At 35.7% G+C, this 15,523-nt stretch overlaps 1 protein-coding gene across 1 annotated transcript in view; it reads right to left on the reverse strand.

Annotated features, from left to right (window-relative positions):
- The window catches only part of LOC117174188, a 1,286,801-nt gene that overhangs the window by 1,224,835 nt on the left and 46,443 nt on the right, over window positions 1-15,523 (reverse strand). The window lies entirely within an intron of this gene.

A 15,523-nucleotide genomic window follows, 5' to 3' on the forward strand; every position in this document is an offset into this window, starting at 1 on the left:
ATTTCGAAAATCCCAATATTACTCAAAACCAGCGTTAAACCCGTTATAACGACTATTATGGAGATGATCAAAATATCTTCAGTATCGCAGAATGGTTATAAAGACCAATCTCGTGGTGAATTTCGAGGTAGACCACGAGGTGGATACCGAGGTCAATTAAGAAACCAAATTCAGAACCAATCAAAAAGTTATTATCAAAATCAACCACAATACCAGTACCAGTCAACCCTAAATTCAGTTTTCAAATCAACCGCAATATCAGTACCAAAACCCACACCAAATTCAGTATCAAAATCAACCCTAAAACGAATTTCAAAACCAATCACAAAATTACTATCAAAATTAACCAGAAAACCAACCCAATACGAAGATCCAGCTCAAATTCAATATCAGAGCCAACCTTAAATTCAATATCAAATTAATTCGCAGAATCCATTTCAAATTACACCACTAAATTATCCAAATAATCATCTAGACCCTCAAAAAACTAACCAGACCCTCGAACACCCACGCAACCAAGACCTTTTCAATCTTCGTAGAATTGCACAAAATGTCCTGTAAAATCAATTTATTCCAAACAAGTATAGGTCTAAAAAGTAATAAGTGTGAAGTGCTTCTCGATACATTGAGCGAAAATCAATTCAATCAAATACAACATCCTAAGCGATTGAATAGAAAAGAATTCAGATACTATTTTTGAAGTAAAGGGAACAACGTGAGATTTAATGCTCACCTCAGGTCAAGTAAATTCAAAATGCAATGATCAGGAAGTCAGCTTCTAAATAGAATCAGATTCATTTCCAATTAAGAAAGCAGGAATCCTAGGAAGTGCGTTTTTTGGAGTTACCAGGCAAAAAGTTCCCACGAGTCAACGTCACTTATTGTGAGAAATCTTAATATTCCATTTCATAATGAAGAATACTTTATTTTACCACACAGGAGCAAAAATGTAATTTTTATTAGATTTAATGATACACAATTAAAATAGGTTTCTTCCCCTTGCTTGATGCAAATCCAGGTGTTTATAACGGCAATGCCCTAGACTCAATACAAATTGGTATAGCACTAACAACTCCGATTAACGCCATCGGTGCCGTATTAAGTAAGGGTGCAATTGGAAAAGATTTGCCAGTAGATATCGTTTGGAGAATTTTAGAACCAAGTGAAACTCGATATTCCACAATCGAACGAGACTGCCAAGCAATAGTTTGGGGAGTGTGTCACTTTCGCTTATACTTATATGGTCCAAACTTTAAAACCAACACTGCTCATAAACCCTTAGAATATTTAAAACTTAGGGACCATAGAACGACGAGATTAGCAAAATGGCGCATTAAACCTTATGATTACGAATACAAAATCTAATACAAGCCAGGTAAACTCAATCTTAATGCCGATGAATTATCGCGAAATCCCACTCGAAAATTAATCCAAATTTTACCACTTGCCATTAAATGAAAATCTCGACCAACAACAGATGAGGAAACCCTGAAGCAGCCAGGTAAACGCAGTAAACCCACTCACCAGCATAACACACGAAAACGATAGACCGAAGAAATTTCCTAAGCAGGCTGTTCATTCATAAAAGAAACGAGGAAGACCACCAAAGAAAAAACAAGAGATTGTTTAACAATCGAAAAACGCATCCCCTCCAAATAGAGGAAGAGGAATGCCAAGGAGACAACAAGAATTCGACGAATCAGCTACAGATCTTACTGACATGGACGAAGAATTGGACACAACAGACGCCACATCACCCTACACAACAGTAAAAGAAGGGGACAAGGAAAATCCAGTTACAAAACCAAGGAAATTAGACCTGACAGGAGTGCAGGCGAATACAAATTTATTAATAAAAATTGACATTTCTGACAAAAGCACCGGGAAACATTCCAATGTAAAGATTTTTAAGCAAATTCAAAATATTATACAAACATTTGCAGATCGAGTCGAACAAGGAAAACGCAATTTAAATTCTGAATGTAAAAACGAAAAAGAATTCCTGTTATGAAAATGAGCACCAAGAAAAATTCCGCGAAGAAAATAGATGCGCATAGAAGCAAGAAAAAACAAAAGACAATACCATAAAGAAATACATACAGAGATGAGGCTGACTTGCATCAAATAAAGGATAACACTGAAGAAAAGAACAATTTTCATAAAGAAAAGGTGTACTTCAAAAATAGAAATTCTATGAATTTCGAAGAAGTTCATAAGCCATAAGAAGAAAAATTATCGGCACAGTAATCTCGAAAATTTTCACCCGAGAAAGAATACCTCAGCCTAAAACCACCACCAGTATCAGACTATGAGCCTTCAAGCCACTTGGCCCAGGAAGATTTGAAAACGGACGAAGCACCTAAATTACAAAACAAAAATCGCCAAAAAATAGGGAAGCGAAATATTAGTTTGATAGCTAGAGAAAATATTAAAATTTCAAAAAAGAATTTATTCACAAAAAAGCATAATATAGCGCTTTTAATCACGAAAGATGGTATTACAGAAACAGCAGTTACAAGGGCACTAATCTAAAGACGACGATTCATAAGGATAGAGAAACACCCTTTTGCGCTTACTATACATAATCCTTGAGATAAAGACCCAAGTGACTCCGATAACTCCGATATGTTTACACCAAGTAATATTATTATTATTTATGTATTAAGTCCCTAGGGCTAAACTGCCCTCTGGGGAACAAATTTTACATATGTTTACAGTAAAATATGATAACTCTGATCAAATGAAAAATCCGGCGAAGGTAAGAGAAAAAAGAGTTCAAGTTAATTGCAGATGGCTAAAGATAAAAGAAGCTAATAAAGGTAAAATAAGGTAATAAAAACATTTAAATACCACCAAAATTTTAATAACTCTCTACGGCGATACACATTGCACTCAACCGGCAGACAATCGCAAAGAAAGAAATGAAAGAAATTGGTGATTTTGAAATTCATCTCGTTTGGATAAAATCTCAATCATCTGGTTGAAAAATTAATTATTTTGTTGACAATGTAATTATTTTGTAAGAAAGTCCTCTTTTCTAGCAAAAGTTCAACTACTTTGTTAAAAATTTTTTTTTATTTCAAAGTACATCTCTTTCGTTGAAAATACATTTTTGAAACTGACAATTAATCTACACCATTTTTGGTTGAAAAATCATGTATTTTGAAAAAATTCGTTTTTCTTTGTAGAGATTAAATTGGTTTGTGGAAAATTTTATACTTTTTGTTTAAAAATAACATTTTTCGGTTGAAATATCAACTGTAAATATTTTTTGGTTCCAAAGTAGTTTTGTTATAAATGCAACTATATTTTTAAAAATTAAAATCATAATATTTGGGTGGAAAATTCGAGTATTCACTTAAAGTTGAACTACTTAGTAAAAAAATTAATTTTTTTTTATCAAGGTTTCATAATTATAGTTTAAAATTCATATTGTCATATTGTTCATATTGTAAATAAAAAATAACAACGAAAAATAAATGTGTAAATTAATCAGAGTTTGAAGAAAACAAAATTTTAAGTATATTCAGAAAAAAACTGCGAAAGAGTGCGAAAAGTGTGGCGAGAAAGCCCATTATTTACATTTGTTGACATCTGTCGTCTTCAAAAAAAGGTTTTAAAATCCGGAAAAAATCACGGAAGATGATGTTCCAGGAGCAAAATTAGTACACAAATCGGTGAAAGAGCGCAGTGTTAAACAGCTTAAACGATGGATAAAATATAGAAAACGATCTTTAAAAGGAAAAAAGTGATTCAGTAGAAAGGTTAGTTGAGGTTGTGTTTGGCAGGTATTAATATTTTCTTTCTTTGCTAACATTTACTTCATATTAAATGAAGCATTGTTATCGGGGTTACGAACCTCCTAAATTTTTTGATAAAAATAAAATCTATTTGATACTTTCACTTGAGAACTCAAAAATATTATATTTATGAATTTATAACCAGTTTAAATGCAAAAAGGAAAATTTGTTAGTACATTTCTTATACCAGGGCCGCTTACTTAACACTTGTATAAGTCTATTATCACTTTTTGTCGTCTTTCTGGATCGGTCCGAGCGTTTCTTGTCGCAAAACGATTTGGTTTCAGCGCATCTCTCCAATGTTGTATGGACTCCTTTCTGTGTGAAACTCTTAGTATTTGTGCAAATTTTTAGCTGCGAATGGCCCGTTGCACTTAAAATAACTATATGAGCACGTTTTTCTTTCAGTATTTACCTTGCCCTTGCCATTTTCAAGACTATAGACACAATTTTGGAGTGGCTATATTGATAAAAATAGTGTGCAATGAGCAACTGTCTTTTAATTGTCAGAGTGACGAAATTTGAGGTTATTGTGCAAGCAATCGGCGGCCGTTGGGGTTTGAAGTCATTGGCGTGCATTTTGAAGTATCGATGAATTGAGCAAAAATTGATTCGAAGTAAAAAAATGCTGAAGTAATTAAAAATGATATATTTTAATATTGTCCATTTTTCAATATTTTAAAATAAACATACTTTGAAACAATAAATAAATGATAATTAATAGAAAGCGCTCAAAAGTTAATAATACAGTATTGTTCTGAACAAATACGTTGCATAAAGCGGTCTGAGATAGATAATAATTTGAGCGATAAATACAAAAAAACGATTTTTCTAAGTAAGCCCAAACTTTTGCAGGGAAGTGTATATATATATAGTATCAATATTTATATTATTTATATTCTATACTTCAAATAACGTAACTTAAAAATATACGCATATAAAGAGGCGCACGAAGTATTCAAATCATGAGAATCGCCAGTATCGAAATCGGGAAATATTAAAATCCCAATCTCTTCATTTTATTTCAAAGCAGATAGAGATATAAATAGAACCGCCGAAGTGTTCCGACCGGCAATCGTGCACCTTCCAATTCTCAAATTCAGAAGAGGAGAAATGGGTTGCGCGCGCAACCCAGTCATGTACATCGTCTCCTACTATATTCGCACGAACATAGACCTGTGATAGTTTTGGAGTGTACCTCGTTTCAAATCTGGGATCACTATATCTCGCTTCTGCACCAGCTAGTCATAAGGTAGTAGTTAAAACATATCTTCGTTTAATAGTAAGCTACTATTGGTCTACTATAATTTCTGATGCAAAAGAACAAATCATTTCTCTTTAGTCCTGATATCTCGTCTCGTAACCTCAAGGACACTGCTTGACTGCTCTCAGTTGCATCGAAGCGTTCTTATCTGAGGTTTCCTCTACGTCACGCTAGAATCCAGATGGAATTCTTGAAGTTACCGACAGAACGCTTATTAACTGCTACTAAAATACGATGCACTTGAAGCCGCCTTAGGTCCATGTAATTGGCAAGTATTTTATTTTTTTAAGTTTTTAACGCTACAAGAAAAAGTAATGCGATTACTACTTGAGTTTCTAATGCAAATTTTAACGTAGAATCCGAATTTGAACAATTTAAAAGTTGATCTTGCTTTACGGGTATTTAAGGGTACTTTGTAGAGACTCCTTTTGTTTCCTTCCATCCGCCGGGGTCTCGGGCACCAATGGTGATAAAATATACATCTACTCAATCATTTGATAAACTGGCAGTGGCCATTACGGACCATTGTCACCTTCCCCAAAAGGCAACAAATACATCCTTACACTTCAGGATAAATTTGTAAGATAATGTATTTTAGTACCATTAGTAGATGTTACAGAAAGAAGAATAGCGAGAGCGATCGCTGTTCATCTCATTTGCAAGGTCGGTACACCACGTGTTTTTCTTTCAGACCCTTGTACAAATTATACTAGCACCGTATTAACATAATTTTGCAAACTCTTCAAAATTAAACAATTTTTTGCTGCAACGTACCACCCCTAATCAAACGTACCACTCGAACGTAGTCATAATTTCCTAACAGACTTCATTAAATTGAACACATCGGGAAACTTTGAAAACAAGGATAAAATCCTACCCATAGCAATGTTTTCTTACAACACGAGTCTACACGAAGCAACATAATTCTGTCCGCACCAAATTTTATTCGGTAAAACAGCACGCCTACTACCACGTATGATCAGCAGACAAAACATTGCGACTTACACAGATTACATGGAAGAGTTATGCAAACAGCTTTTAAATAATAGGATTTTAGCAGCATAAAATCAAAACAAAGTTAAAAACGCTACCAAGCGCAATTGTGACACGATACTATGAAAACGAAATTTTAAAGTAGGCCAATTGGTTCTTATACTAAATGAAAATAAAAGCAGTAAACATGACGATGATTATATGGGCCCTTTGAAAATAATTCCAGTTAAAGAGAAAACCAACGTTATAATACAAAATAACTCAGTAACAGAAGCGATACACACAGAAAACTTAAAATATATTATTTTAAAGAATCCGAGGGTTCTAATTAAACGGCGGAGTTTTCACAAATGGTCCTTCATATAGTACTACGGAAATACATAAGAATCGAGTGCAATTTTGGGGTCGATTTAGCGAAGTAAGCACATATTAAGGCACTAGATCAAGAAAAATGACTACTTAACAAACTGTTGAATGGTGAAACTCGATTCAAACGTGCATCTTTCGGATTTCGATGAACAGCCTATTTCAAAACTGTTAGAAACATAGGTATCCTTAAATTGAAACTAGGCTGTAAAGCAAATACAAAAGCCATCACACCTACAGCAACAAACGTGAAAAATTCTGGATATGAATTCAAGTTTTCAGACCAAAACTTGAATGAAATTATAGCATTAAACATAGCCGAATTATTTACGCACATTAAACAAGCAGAAGAACATGTCAATTTTGCAGAAATTATTTCGGAGTTCAAATCAAGAACAAATTTTCAGGATAACTGTCTTGCGCTAAATATAGATCTGACAAATCAGTGTTTACGCCTCCACGAGCTAATCGAAACAGCCGAGGAAATAGGGAAAGTACACGGAATGAAAAATCGAATCAACCGTATCGAATCAGTCATTACTTATACGGAAGAATTTACATTTTAAACCACTGCATTCTTGTTTTTAGTTCGTCGTTATTGGCTTGGTAGGATGTTCTGTTTATTCTGCTCCAGGCAAACGTCGACGTTTTATTACAAAAGTGTCAATAGAGATCTAAAGCCTAAGATAAAAAGTAAGGAATCAATTGAAATTGAGGAAATTAGGTCTCCATATGATAAAAAAAATCTTACGGATAATTAGTAAAATCAAAGAATGAGCAACTGCACTAAGGCAATTACAAAGAAAACTTTTCCCACCGCATCTCATACGGAAGTTCATCAAATTACGTCTAACGAAAGTGAAAGTTCTCAATTGAATAAACCATATTATAAATTCATTGTTTTGAAGGCGACACAATTTTTTATCAGAAGACCATTATGTATAAAATATTGGCATACCTATGTACGAGAGTGTTGTACTTTAATTATATATACTTACGTATAAGCTTACAACGCAAACATCGCATTTTAATGTACACATGAATAATGCATTAAATTTGTTAATTTAGACTACACAACATTACATTACCCTGTGCACACAATTCACGAAAGATTCTACACTTATCCTAAAAATAACATTTCGGCAATCTTTAGAACACAACAAGCAACTAGACCCTTAAAATTCCACCTTTGGATTGTATAGGATCACGAGAAGATGCAAATTGTAAAATATCACACACATACTCGTAACACACCGTACAGTGAAACTTACTGTATAAAATCACATAAAAATGAAGTTTTGTAAACGTTGCTCTCTCTCTCTCTCTCTCTCTCTCTATTTGCCCCGGGAAGATGTCACGTAATGTAACTTTGTAATTTATATGTTTGCTAGGTCCACTCGCAACGAGCTTGAAAATGGATGCTGCCGTCAGCAAATTTGAATGATTAGATATACCACCTTGGTCCGTTGCAAGGGCAAGGGAGTTCCAGCTTTTGTCACCGGGGAGTAACATCATCAACGCGAGCACCGGCGATTAGGCAACTTTCTCATGGCAGTACATTTCTACCTCCAGGAAAAATCGGATCGAAAGAGAGGAAGAGTAACGAAAGAAAGTGATAAAAAATAAACGAGGATATAAGTCGAATTCATTAGTTTATCTTAAATAAAATCCCGCATCGTATATATAAACATAACAATTCTCATGAAATTTTCTAATTAGTCCCCCATTTAAAAAGTTTGATCATTGTCAAAGATGTACAATTTTTTTAACATATCTCTATGTTCATAGCGTTCTTTTTAGTAGATTTGCACAAGATTTGCAAATTACCGTGATTAAAATTTTTAATTTTAACACAAATTTTAAATATTCTGGATTAATTGATCAAAGTATAGTTCTCTATACGCGCGAGAGCGTATCCGCACGCCCTAGGCGCACTGAAACTTGGCGTGAAGCGCATCGCGTAATGAAAATGTGCTCGCGTAGAGGTCATTTTTTCAAATCTTTAGAGTATACTGATAAACATTTCTTGCAATGAAAGTTTTCACTAACTCGAAATTATTTAGATAGACGAAGGAGCGAAGATTTTCTAACCCTACACTGAGAAAAAGATCTTTTTGATTCGAGCAAAAATATTTGTTTAAGTAAATATTTTTGATTTAACATAGAATCTTCATTTTAATTAATAAAACATTTGTTTAATTTCAATATATGGAAGATATTGAAACTCATTGAATAAAAGAAATGATTTGTTTGATTCAAATTAATGATTTCATGAAGCCAAAGAATAATTTTGTTCAAACGCCTTATACTTAAATTAAAGAACGTATTTGTTTTATTCAAACAAATAATAGTTCTTTGTGCATCCACTTCAGTTTCGGGGCGCTAAAGAGCCAATTAGTTTTAGGCATTCAAAATGGTGGCTCAATCGTTGAATGTGTCAGCGTGTTTGTTCGCGGAGTGTGTAAATAGTAATATAAAGTCTGTACCTAAGCGAATCCTGGGAAATTTGCAAGTAAAGGATTGGTTTTCTACCAATTCAAACCGTCGCTAGTTTTATTTCTAAGTAACTTCAGACATATGTAAGATGTTTTGTGAAAAATTCTGGAAACCTGGGACCTACCCAGCGATTTAATTGAAATTTTAAAGAAAAGTTATTTTATTGCGATATTCTTAACCCTCTTGAAAAGATTTAAGGCTTTGGTCCGAGCTTTAAGACGTTTAGGGTGTCTTTCAACCTGCAGCTGTTGCTGTTACTATAGCGAAAAACATGGGTTATTGAAAACAAATTTCCTTTTTCAAACAATACAAGGAGAGCAAAGCACTTTAATGTTATGATAGTGCGAACGAGCATCTTTTAGGTTTGGCCAACTTCTGGCTTCATCTTGCTCAATTCCGTAAGGTAAAAATTTCTAGCGCTAGCTTCTTGGTTAGCTTTTTATTGTTTATATTTTTGGTTAAGTATCATCTTGTCAATCGCGAGCATTGGCATCCTATCGTTAGGACTCTTCGATATGCATGTTTGACTATATACCAAAGATAGAATATGTTTGATCCAAAAATAATATATCTGATTCAAACACGTCTTTTTCTCTGTGTACGTAGATTATGCTGAGCCAAGAAATTATTAATTTCTTACATTCTCACGCATGAGAGTATAATGTAATCTTCATAATGTTGAATATCTGGTTTTTAACGGATCTTTACTTTTCGAAATATACAGTCTCCGAAAATCATGAATATTTCTATGTCTTGTCTGTATTCCCGACTGTATGTCTGTATAGTTGCCCTGTACCAATGGTTTCTGCTGAATATGGTTAGAAAAATAAATAGGCAGTCGCGGACTTTTGTGCAGGCGTGGTCCCGAAGGAATTAACACCCAAGCGCAGGTATGTAAACCGGGCCGAAAGCTGAATGGTACCTGGGTGAGGTGTCTAGAACGGTGACTCTGGGATACCGGGCAACCTCTTAGAGTACGCAGACTTATCCTTGCATGCGGGGCTCTACAAGGATGGACGAACCACTTTCCCCAGCTTCTCGTGGGCACCACCAAACATAGTTGTAGCAAGTGAGGTTCAAAACAACAAAACGCGCAGGGCTCCCGACAATGGGTCGGCCAAAAATGCCGACCACTTAAGAGCTGGGGGAGCCAATGAAGATGAATCCAATGTGATCGATCGGCGGAATCTCGGCACACTTAGGTGGACGGATCGACTGAATCACGACTTGCTAGAGTGCTACGCTGCGAGTGTGGCTCCTGACCGGGGTTACATGGCACGGCTGCATACTCTGTGGTGCGAGAAACACCCGGAGCTATCGAAATTTTCGCATCAACGTCTGCGAAACCATGCCGAACTTTTCCCAAAAAATGTGCTATGTAAGCGAAATGCATACTCTACCACAGCTAGAACAAGCCGGCAACAGAAAAAGAGAGGCGACACTAAGATCAACCGCGGACAGGCATCCAAAAGAGGAAGAGCGATGCTTCATGACAAGAGAAACATTAACACCAAGGTTTCTCTCAAGACTAAAGATCTGGCTGAAATGGAGGACGAGCTTTTGTGTGTGTATAATGCAGTAAAAGCTTTGGCCGATGCGAACCGTAAAACAAAACCAACGATTGATCATAAGACTAAAAGAAGAATTCATCAACTTGCCATAAAGATAGGCAGGGCAAGACAATACGCGTCCCGCATTCAGTGTGTGATTGACTACATCACATCTGGCAGGAATTTTTCCGCCAAGGTCCGAAAGTTCGCGCGAGAACTCTGGACCCGTTATCACACACTTAACAAATCACAGCTGCTGACCATAAGGCAGCATATTGTTGACAAAATACGGATACTATATGATGCTAAGAGAAGTCTATAGCGGAGAGAGAGGTCGGTCAGAGAAAATCAACAGTTTCTCTCTGACCCATCTCAACTCTTCCAAGACCCTCCTGTTACTGTCGACCACCCGCCCAAACCAGAGGGGGTCGAAGTTTTTTGGAGAGAAGTCTACGATGTACAGCATAGACTGGATGGAGACACAGAAAATACAAATAGCTTCAAGGAGCTCTGTGATGCCCACATAACACCTGATGAAGAATGTCCACCCATCAATACCGAGTAGGTGAAAACAGTATTAACAGGAATAAAGAACTATTCCTCGTCGGGACACAATACTTCTGCCGAAAATAGGCAACTTAGCTGAACCGATGAATTACAGGCCAATTACTTTTCTGACCATACTGTATAAGATATTCACAGCTATCCTAAATCGTTAGTTGCATAGAGATTGATGTCGCTTTGGAAAACCAGATTTACTATCTCATCTGGAAAAATCGTGTGACAATTAACAAGGACACTTTTCAGAGAGGTGTCTTTCAGGGCGACACTATGAGCCCACTCCTCTTTTGCCTTACATTATTGCCTCTATCTCTAGCACTTCGCCATGCCGACGGGTACTTTTGCTGCAAAACATGCAGATAGAAAGTACAAGGGCACTTCTGTATTTTACATGGACGATTATAAGATCTATGCTAAAAACAAAGAGCAACTACACTTAGTTCTAGGGATTGTCAAACAATATACTAAGGAAATTGGAATGTAATATGGGTTAGGCAAATGGGCCAAGGTTTATTTGAAGCGAGGAAAACTTAATGGCATCCCTGAAGACCCTAAGCTCGTCGATAGAAGCGCTATACTCTACCTTTGCGCTGGAGAGACTTATGCATACTTGGGCGTGCCACAGAGCTGCATTCAGGATGTGACATCTATAAAGGATACTCTCCGAAGCAGATACATAAGCATCTCATCCGGCAGATTTGGTCTTTCGAACTTTCGACGAGGAACAAAGCATCTGCAATGAACATCCTTGCGGTCCCAGTAGTACTCTATTCATTTGGAGTGGTTCCATGGACAAAGAACGAAATCGGATCCATTGATATTGGGACAAGAAAGGGTATGCACATGAACAAAAGCATGCATCTTAAGTCTTCTGTTCCGCGTCTGTACATCTCAAGCCATCAAGGTGGTCGCGGAATATTGAGTCTTGAATGTCTTCACAACAGGATTATTCTGGGTACAGCGCATAGAGTCGCAAATGGAAGAGACCCTCTTCTTAAAATGGTCAGGAAGCACGAAAAAGTGGGCAAAAGAGCGTTTCTGGACAAAGCAGCGGAGGAGGATGCTGTAACACTCGGACTTAACTTCAGTATCAGCGGTGAGCAAAATGCATGAAATCTTCTCTATCTCGAGTACTCACTCCTGAAAGCCCAGATTAAGAAAGCACAAAGAAAAACTTTCGTGAACAGCTCCTCGATAAGATGATGCACGGTATCTTCCACAGGAATGTGGAGGATCAGTCAGTGTCGTGTGAGCTAACTTTTGCTTTCCTTAAATCACCTGGATTGAAGGCTGGTACAGAGGGTTTCATTTTGGCATGCCAAGACGGTGTCATTTCCATCTTAACATACTGTCGCCACATTTTGAGCCAAGACATTCCCGATGATAGCTGCAGGACATACCATGCACACCCCGAGAATCTCGCTCACATACTATCTAGTTGTCCAACTCATGCGGGAACGACCTACATCCAAAGGCACAATGTGGCACTAAAAGTGCTTTATTACCATCTCTGTAATTCTTATGGCATTAACCTTAATAATGCTCCTCTAAGTGCTCATAGGGAAATCGAATCAATTGTCGAGAATGGGAGGAGCCGCATGTACTGGAACTTTATATTCTTGACAATTATTTCTGTGGCACACTCGAGGCCTGACATGTTTCTTCTTGTCTTCGAGAAGCGAACAATGTTCTTTATCGAATGTTTGGCACCAGCTGACAAAGACATCATAGTCAAGGCGAATGAAATGAAAGAGAGGTTAGATATGCTATTGTTTCATGGAGAAATATTTTATGGGCAGAAAATTTGGCCACGTCTTTAAGACATCGTTACGACATCTTTACAATAACTTTACGACATCCTATGTCCATGTCGTTTCAGTGTCTTTGCGATATCGTAAAGACATCGTCAGATCATACGACTTATTTACGATATCGTAAAGACACCTTAACGGCATGAACATAGGATGTCGTAAAGACTTATTCAAACGTTGTGCCCATTAGGAAGACTTTCAGAGTGATATAAGTTGAATGTTTATTGCTCTTGTTACGAACGCGTCGAATACCAATTTGATCTCCTTACGTCTATTCTCGATGAAATGATAGCACATCTAACGCAATATTAAAAGTGTATATATAAACGTTCTAACCTCACAATTCAATATTTTTATTCAAATAAACAAATATAAACAAATATGGTTTCCTTCAACACAGGTTATGATAATTTTTTAATGTAAATATGACTATAGATCAGGAAAATGTATGGTAAAAAGGAATGAAGACCAAAAAATGAAAAAAATATTCAGACTTTTTTATTGACAAACCGCTGAATAATCGCGAAATGTGTTTTACAAGACATCGATTACATGCGCGTTGCTTACAATAATTGATTTTAAGGTGAGACCTTGAATCCAAGGTTATGACAAACGATAAAGGGCTCTTTTTCGGTACGCCGACTTATTATATATATAAATGTATCATTGAAAATTTGTCATGAGGACAACCGCAAAATTTCAGCCACAACCACGCCTCACGACCGAGATATATATATCGAAATAAAAAATTGCATTTGGATAATTTGCGAGTCTTTTACCCAAGCGGAAGAAACTTTGCAAGAATGTATTTAAATTTTAAAAAAATTATTTCAAAAATGAGAGATATTTTTTGTTTTGTTGGAAATGACTCGCTAAAGAACTTAACCCTAACTTTGGGACCCTTAAAAATTGCACTGACATACAGTCAGGCATACAGACAAGACAAGGAAAAATTTCATGATTTTCGGAATCTTTATATTCCGAAAAGTAAAAATCCGTTAGAAACCAGATATTTAAAAGTTTGACAATTACATAATACTCTCATGCATGAGAATGTAACAAGTTTCTTGGCGTAGCATAAACTAAGTATAAGGTTAGAAAATCATCGCACACTTCGTCTATCTAAATAACTTGGAGTGAGCGAAAACTTTCATCGCAAGAAGTGTTTATTAGTATATAGTAAAAAATTTAACAAAATATTCCATCTGCGTGGGCACATTCTCTTTGCGTGATGCGCTTCACGCCAAGTTTGAGCGCACCTAGGGCGTGCGGATACGCTCTCGCACTCGTTTTCGTACATTCAATGTGTAAACTTCAACTAAATTTCTAAAAAAATGGAAATATTGTATCTTAATGCGAAAACTGTGATTTAAACTTCTGAGGAATTACAGGTATAAATTAGAATTGAAATGTTTTTCTTGCATTCATTTTTAAAAATTCGTATTCAAAGCACCTACGGCTTTGACGATTACACTCTCATAGTGAAAGTCGCCTTATTTATACTATAGTTTTAGAGAACTCTACTTTGATCAATTAAGCCAGAATATTTCAAATCTGTGCTGAAATTAAAAATTTTCATTAAGGTAGGGTGAGTGATCCAGTGGCTGAACAGTCACCAGTGAATGAACACTAATGCGAAAAATATATAAATATAACCTTTGGAAGTTAATGTCTTTATGAATTTCTATATATTTGAAATCTTGAAGGAATTTTGAAGAGTTTAATATACAATTCATTGCAGTAAATTCTTGTAAATAATTTTAAAAATATTTCGAATGTGAAGCATCATCGATTATGGTGAGTGATGGTGAGAAAGTCATCGACCACTATAACGTACGGGCCTAAGCAGCTCCTTGTTCACACTGCTTCTACAAAAAAATTCTTTACCTTTTCTGCATCAAAGTTGTGCTGCTTTAGTTGTAAGATATTATTATTGAATTTCCCACAGGGTTTTTTCACAAAAAGTACGTTTTTTTATGAATAAATGAGTGTTCACTTACTGGACCTTTAAATTGCCCGTTTTCCAGTGAACGAACGCTGTGTTTATTTTTTGGAGCAAAACTGTCACCCCGCAGGTCCAGTGAATGAACAGCAGGTTACGGAGACCTGGCTGTTGTTTCTTTACATATAAATAAGTTTGTTTCAATTAATGTGACTATAAATATCGAAGCTATAAATATAAACTATAAATAGTTATAGTTTAAATGTATATTTTTTTGATTAGAACATAAAAAAAGTACGCACGAACTAAATGACAGGTAAGGCAACTTTGAGGTTAGAAATTTAATGCTTTTTTTGCATTTAGAAAACGTTTTTTAAATATAAATAACATAAATTCGTGATAGGTACTACTGCGTACTAGACAATATATATTTATAAATGTTTACAAAATTTACATTTTTACAACACTGTAATTTATCATTGTATTTGCTAATTTAACCTAAAGCAACCTAGTAAGGTTCTGTATTACAAATGTTATGTGTACAAAAAATCGCAGTTTTCTATTGTAGTCACTAGATGAGAGTATTCTATTTTTAAACGAAAAGTTGTATTTTTTGTAAGGTTAAAAGAACTGATAGAAATGTTTGAAAAATAAATATTGCAATAAAAAATTAGGAAAAGTTAACCTAGTTCTGCGTTCAACTTTTGTATTCCCTCCTTTCTTTATATCTAAATGTCTTG

The sequence above is a fragment of the Belonocnema kinseyi genome, chromosome 6, assembly GCF_010883055.1.
Source record: "Belonocnema kinseyi isolate 2016_QV_RU_SX_M_011 chromosome 6, B_treatae_v1, whole genome shotgun sequence".
NCBI classification, from domain to species: Eukaryota; Metazoa; Arthropoda; class Insecta; order Hymenoptera; family Cynipidae; genus Belonocnema; species Belonocnema kinseyi.